The following is a 7,697-nucleotide window of genomic DNA, read 5'->3' on the forward strand; positions in this document are numbered from 1 at the left end:
TCTCTCTGTCATTTGATTTTTATAGGTTAATATAAAAAGAAAAGCTTAATGCATCTAAATATAGAAACAGTATATAATAACCCAGAGACCCTCTGTTAAAGAGAATAATTACTTTGTCAAACATCAGGGGATAATCTGCAATTTTGCTCTTTTGCTCTGTAACATTGCATGTTTGTCTAATAGGAATTACTCGTCAGTTGCCTTTCCTCGGGTCTGTTTCCTTTCTTTCTCTGAGGAGGAGCGATTTCACTTCCAAATCAAGGTCTGCAGGGAGAAGACAGTGAAGTAAATGTCTTTCAAGCAAATTTGTGCTATTAGCCTGCCTAATAATTGACTTTACTTGTCCTATTTTCAGCAAACTTCAAATGTTCAAAGACCCTAATAGGACCAAACTTATGCTATTTATTACTTCTATTTATGACTTATTTGTTTTTCTTTGTTCTTGATATTTATTTTCTTTAAGGAAGAACAGATTTTCTACCACCAGGGGTCACAAAGTGTTAAAGAAGAAAAAGAAAATTAGTTCTGCTCTGCCTTGTTTTTAACTTTCTTTATCATTTACTTGTTTATTTCAACAAGCCTCCATTTTACGCTAAACAGGCGGCATAAAGGTGGGTGGACTTGTGCAAGCTTTTGAGATAGGAGTGGCTACCTGTCATAATATGTGGGGTTGGTGAGAGCCATTAGGACTCAAGTATACATGTACCAGAAAACCAATGTAATGAGCTGTAAGTGGCTGAAAACATGGCAGAGTGGGGTGTTCAAATTACTCCAAAATATGTCGATGTGGCTTCTCCTTTGTGTGCAGTTGGGGCATGCATGGAGGCCGAGTGACATCCCTCAAACTAGTTTCTGATGGGATGAGATTGGAGTGGTGTGGGTACAACTGAACCTCTCTTTTTCCCACAGTACCAATCACGGTACAGAAAAAGCACCTGGTTGTCATGGAAATGTAATGGAGCCCTAACCCGTGGTTAAAAGCTATTAAAAACAATATGATAGTTCACCTGAGCTTTTGTGGAGATACAGTATGGACAGCATAGATAAAATATAGAGACAGCGAATCTTCCACACCCTCAGACATGCAACTTCCACTACACTCTGAAGATCTGGCTGGAAGACAGACTCCATAAACTAAAAGCTGCAAAGTTGGCCAAAGTAATTATTTGATCCCCTGCTGACTTTTTAAAGTTTGCTCAAGAAATGAACTCTCTATTTATGGTAGTTTTATTTTAATGCAAAGAGACATAATATCAACCAAAAATAGAGAAAAAACACACGACAAAAGTTATAAATTGATTTGCATCTCATTGAATGAAATAAGCTTTTGGTTCACTGCAACCCAGCCAGAATTCTGGCTCTGGCAGATTGGCTGTGTGCCCATGTGGCACAGAGATTCCAATCAATCAATCAATTATAGATATTGACTAAACTACACACCTCTCCATGTAATCAATTTCCATTTTAATATTCACCACCTAAGAGCTGTCAAAGGACATCAGGGACAAGACTGTAGACTTGCACAATGGTGGAATGGGCTAAAAGATTAGCAGCAAGAAGCTTGGTGAGAAGCTGCTAACTGTTGGTGGAAGAAACATAAATTGACCTTGACCTTCGGTCTGGAGCTCTATACAGCATCTTGCCCAATGGGGTAATGATGATCATGAGAAAGGTTGTGGATTTGTTCAAAACTACCAAAGTCACTAACAACAGCACTGGTAGCACACTATGCTGTAGTGGGCAGTAATCGTACAACATCCACAAAGTCCCCCTGCTCAAGATGGCACACGTACAGATCTCTTTTAGGTTTCCCAGTGAACATCTAAATGATTCAGAGAAGGCCTCAGAGACAGTGCTCAGTGTCAGATGAAACAAAAAAATGCTCTTTGGCATCAACTTGAACCACTGTGTTTGGAGGAAGAGACATGCCGAGTATGACGCAAAGATAGGGTGACTAACCGTCCTCTTTTCTCCGGAGGAGAAGGTCGACAACTAAATGTGTTTCAAAGTATGTCTAAAAACATTCTGTCCGTGTGTCCAGGGGGATTTTCAAGATTGATGGAAATGTCTGGGTTTTCCTATAGGCCTAAAGAGGACCTATATGTGTGACGTTATTTGATTTGATTTGATTTGATATACCTTTATTAGTCCCACAAAGGGAAATTTCATAAGGCTGCCGACCTATTGCACGCAATGGCGGCGCCATCTTACCCTCCGACCATACATACATTACACAAAACATCACATGGGGAAGACAGGTCAGAGAGGTATAACAATGGAAAATGCACCACATGAGGAAAGATAAGGAGAAAAAAAACACCTCTGCACATAGCACATGAAAAAACTCTTAATACACCAAAGAAACACATGACAAGCAACAGGGGTGGGTAAAGGGTGAGAGACAGCCGATTTAAACAGTACATCCGGGCCTGCAGCCTGTGCGCTGGTCTCCTTGATCCACTGTCAGCATCGGAAGGGAATAAGCGTCGAAGGCGTTATCCCGTAGTTGCTGCTTTGTGAGTGGTTGTTCTGTGCTCACAGATGGGACAGACAGCATGAAGCAACGCGCCTGATGATGTTTAAAAGATGCCAAAGCGCAAGTACATCTTTTCAGATGAACTACAAAAGAAATTTCCCTCATACCATCCCAGTACTGGTAATTTTTTTAATACAGATGAGGCATTATTTCTGTATCATTATTTAATTCCACAGGGTTATAAGTTATTTTTTGCACTTGTTAACTTGTAAAAGCCTTTAGGACATTTTATATTTCACCATTCGTTAACCGCACAGAGAAGGCAGCGTTTAAATATGTTAAAATTTTCTTTAAGCAAACAGTATTATTAAAGTTCTTCATGACTGGGGCAAGTGTCCTCTTTTCTGGAAATCAAAATATGGTCACCCTACCAAAGAAAACCAACCCTGTTCATACTGTAAATATGAACATAATTTCCAGGATGAACATCATGCTGTATTGAAGAGTACTTGAACGTATCAACTCAGACTATAAGCTTCTTAGTAAGATGTTAAATGAGGCATTAAAATCAACTAAAAAGTAGAATAAATGGCCTCATAGACCTCTATACGATCACACTTGATTTTGCAATCATAGGAGTCATCCCCTGCTGGCACTTGTTCATGGGCTGCATTGACTTATTTATTTATCTTTCAACAGCGCCCAAGGCTATGTCTATCCTTTAAATATAGTCTATTCCTCAGACACACAGGAGGAAAAACTCAACCGATCCTTTCACCCACGAATAAAAGACATCATGGTCACATGGGACAAAAAAGATTTACTCATGTTTATTTTACTTAATTTACTTAATACTGTCATTGTGACTTAGCGGTTTATTGTCTTTCTCACTGAATTCTAGCATCAGGAAAAACCTGTGCTCTCACTGCCCAACTCTCACAAGTGCCGACCCACAGAGAGTTAAACTCTGACCTGCATATATAAATTTAATATAACAGAACACAGAAAAACAGAGATAATTCATAGTTCGTGGTGGAGAATACAAAATTCAATTGCAGCTCTGCTGATTTAAACAGTCTGTAGGTTTTAACATATAATTGCACTCAGGCACTGGTTAACTCCCAGCAGCCTTTGCTACTACTTTTAAAACTGGCCAACCTCTAAAACAGGATTTATTGCTCACTGCTCCTTAGTAGGTTTTACTTTTTCCACTCATTATTTGTTCTCTTTGCTTTATCCAAATCTATGGATAAAATGAAAGTTTAAACTGCACTGATTCTAAAGTCGTCTGAAAGAAATTTCGAGCTGCAGAAAGAAAACTTATTAGACTATGATTCAAGTTTGTTTCACCGACTGAAAAGGCCTGTTGTAGGTACTGAGTTGCAGAAGGCTGATGTTTGAGTGTTCTTGATAAGCATCCGCTGACAGCTTTGGTTCATTGTGAAAGGATGCATTTCCCATGACAAAGACTGCAGGAAAACTGCTTTCTCTTCCAGTTCCAGCTCTCTCGGCTTCTCTTTCTAGTCACATTCTCCCGCTCTTACAGATAAACAACTTCCCTGCCTCTGTCAGTCTCTTCTTTTCTATCTGTCTGTGTCTTTCTCTCAGACAAAAACACTGAACGCCCTTACGCACTTCCTTATACTACTGTAATCAGGTTACCCTTTTGGACATTACCAATCTTCCTCCAAAACACAAACACATGGGTCAATATCTTCGCTGAACTTCAGTGAAGTCTAACTATATTATTTAAGTCTCATAGACCCTCAGTCTAATAGGAACCCCATTAAACTTACATTGATCATCCTCATTCCAGGCCCAGGTTTCTTTAACATGTCCAGAACATCGTTAATAATGTTCCATACAGCAGCCATTTGACATTTCCTTTAATTAGGCCTGTAATTTATTCATGCACTTGATCCTAGGAGCTTGTTGTGAAAAGCTTCCTTGAGGAATATTTTATCCTGCTCCTCTGGAGGCTCGTGGATTAACCATCTTAATAGCAAACCCCTAAAGGTATTACTTTCTTCTCTGTCTGTATGCGTGCGTGTGTGTGTGTGCGTATGATGGCAATGAGGATTGTGCCTTGAATGCGTATGTTAAGCTGCAAAAAGTCATTAGGTCTTATTTCTCAACCATTCAGGAGACTCAGTAAATTCTCTCTTATAACTCCTGTCTTGTCTAATTTTGCGCGAGAGCATAAAGAAAAGAGCAAACGGTTGCAAGATGTGCGCTTATCGCACAATGCAGCGACCCCCATGTTTAACCCAGTTTTTGCGGAGGAAAAACATCACTGCTTAATTTGCTCACTCTGCAGGTTGGTTAACAGACAGCGAAACACAGCAATTTCCCACAAAGTAGAGCAGGAAATCTCAAATGCACACACACACACCGGCGCATGCACGCACACACTTGAAATGGGATTTAAGATGTTAATTATGATGTTTCTTGATCATAGAACATTGCTCAAATCCTGACTGCACACCTGACAGAATCTCTTAAGGCAGTGAGGGGGAAAATGCATGCATTCAAAGATTGGGAAGTAAAGGCTCTTGCATGAATGGGACACACACACACACACACATAGAGGTAGAAAGGAAGGCAATTTGTCACTCGTAAATGGAATTTAATTTGACAATTTGTCATTTGTCGGGAGTGGAGGCAACACTATAGCATACTTTATTATTTCATGAAAAATTTAACAGCTATTGCTGCAAATATGTAAACCTATATCATCTTCACCTTTTTTATGTAATCATTTTTCACAAAAAACATAAATCCTCCTCCTGTTTTTTTTTTTTTTTCATCTATTTGTTCTGTGTGGTAATACATCCAGACACAAAAAACATCTCTCGCCTTTACAGCAGTCAATCTAAAGCAACTTGGGTGTTTTCTTCACATCACTTAAACGTATATCACACAGCCACTTTGTGGGAGGGAGGGCTCGCTCTTTCTCTCTCTGCTATCAACTAACACAGGATTTTTTTTTCTTTCTTTTTTTTTAGCATTTCTGGTAGCTTTAGTTCATTAGCTAGCTAGGCTCCTTTCAAGAGCCTTACATAGAAGACTAATTGGCCAGCATACCTTTTATTGCATACAGCAGTTCCACGGCTGTGGAGGATCAAGAAGGGAAAGATCCACTTTGAGATAAATCCGCCTTTTATTCAATAAGAAATTCACTTGCCTACAGAAGACACCTGCAATTAGAAACCAGCTTGTGAGGTCTGACACGGGGTGTACCGAGAAAAAAAGGCAATGCATCTGTTTATCTGTGGAAATGCATATGAAGGCAATTCATTTATTACAAGGCAGCAGAAATAAATTTAATATCTTATGGTAAACAGCAAGAAGAAATACGGCTTATAGAAAAGGGATAATCACATAGACAGACATTTTGCACCACTTAGAAGAGATACTGTTTTGTACCATAAATTGCTACTATTGTACATAACACTGCCTCGTTAAAGATGTCAAGGTAAGTGTATGAAGTATAACTATATTCAATATCGATACCACTGCTGTTTAGTTGCAGCTCTAGATGACATTTATTTTCCTTTTACACGCCAAAGGCAGAGTAAAGACAAATTTGGGAAAATTCATAATGATTAGATGTGCCAGAGACCATGGGAGGTGTTGTTTCAGCTCAATGGTCATTCAGAGGATACGGTTTGTAGTGTCATTAAGCAACTGTCCTGTTAAGTGTTTTCAGTCGGTTGTTGCTGAGGGTGTACTTGTGACTGCTGGTGCACCTTACTATAGCGTTCAATATGTTTATTGTGACGTTCCATTTGGTGTATTATATAATTTCACGGCTCGAATGATGCCCCAGAAATTTTAGCAGTGACAACTGCTAAAACAAAACAAAACAAAACAAAAAAAGCCGGCTTCACACAAGTGAGTCATTTTTTAAGCTGAATACCAACCAAGCAAGAGTGTTGCCTGGTGTAGTGTAACAGTGTTCTGACAATCTCAGTTTTTATTGTAAGTTTTCAATCAGCATAAGGCAGCTTAAAGAGGCACAAAGACGCCGAAAAGTCTCTTAAGCAGTACATTACCCCTGCAGTAATTTGGGGTTTAGTGCCTTACTCAAGGGCCCTTTCGCAGTGTTTGTGGTCTGTAACAACTGACACCTTGCAGTTGATAGCTTGCACAGTTAATAGCCTACACTCCTTTCCCAGTGCCAGAGATGAAGCCAGCACAGTATCTTACAGTAGTTTATTGATAGTCAGTATCTCTATCTCTACGCCAACCTTGAAGTTTTGACAAGATTAAACTGCGCTGACATCATTATCGTCATCTCTTGGTATCTTTACGGTCCTGGTAAGAGGTCCCTAAATCCTAAACTCGTGGTGCAGACGGAGTTAGACTTAACGCCTGTAGCCCCTCACTGCTGTGCAGCAACACTGGGAAAAGAGCAGGTGGCAGGAGACATCACTGCCCACGTCCTCATGCTAGTCTGAACAGGCATTTCCAGTGCAGCTGATTTAGATATAAACTCTGCCAATGGCAACACATGAAGTGATAGCCGTGTCAAAATTGCCTTAATGCTTTCATTTCAGTTGAGAGAGGGGAGGGGACGAGAAGGGAGGTGTTAAGTGTGGTAACGGGTGAGAAGAGAAAATTGTTAAATGGGACAACTCGCCACGTGTTAGGAATTTTCAGAGAGGCAGTCTGTTCTACTTTCCGACTTTATGTGACATTAAGAATGGGATATACAGATCTAACAAATTTTTTTAAAACAATGAAACTCTTTGTGTCCATAGCGACTGACAAGTCTCATAAACCGCGTGTATATACTCATGTATACATCCTCAGCGCTTAGGTTGTACGGCAGTCCCATTTATTTAGGCAGCCATAAATATTTTAAAATGTATTCTGTTGTGAAGGCATTATACGCAAGCAGTCTCAGCTGAATATTCATGACCTATAAATATTTTAGCTCTCATTTCACCAGCTTTCCATTGACTCATCTTATATGGGTGTGTTCGCATGCGTGTATGTGTTAATACCTATGAAGATGATGTTTTCAGTGTTCACTTTGTGCTGCCTGATATCTGCAATCAGTAAAGTAAGGCTTCCTCACATGATGCTGTCAGATTTCCTCTCACAAAGAAAAAAAATTGCGCACAATTCCACGTTCTTTGGTTGTGTGCATGTTTACATTTATGTAGAGAGTCAATATTTACTTCGCTCATGCAACGAGGTCAATGAAAAGAGCAAA

The sequence above is a fragment of the Simochromis diagramma genome, unplaced genomic scaffold (assembly GCF_900408965.1).
Source record: "Simochromis diagramma unplaced genomic scaffold, fSimDia1.1 OVJJ01000387.1, whole genome shotgun sequence".
NCBI classification, from domain to species: domain Eukaryota; kingdom Metazoa; phylum Chordata; class Actinopteri; order Cichliformes; family Cichlidae; genus Simochromis; species Simochromis diagramma.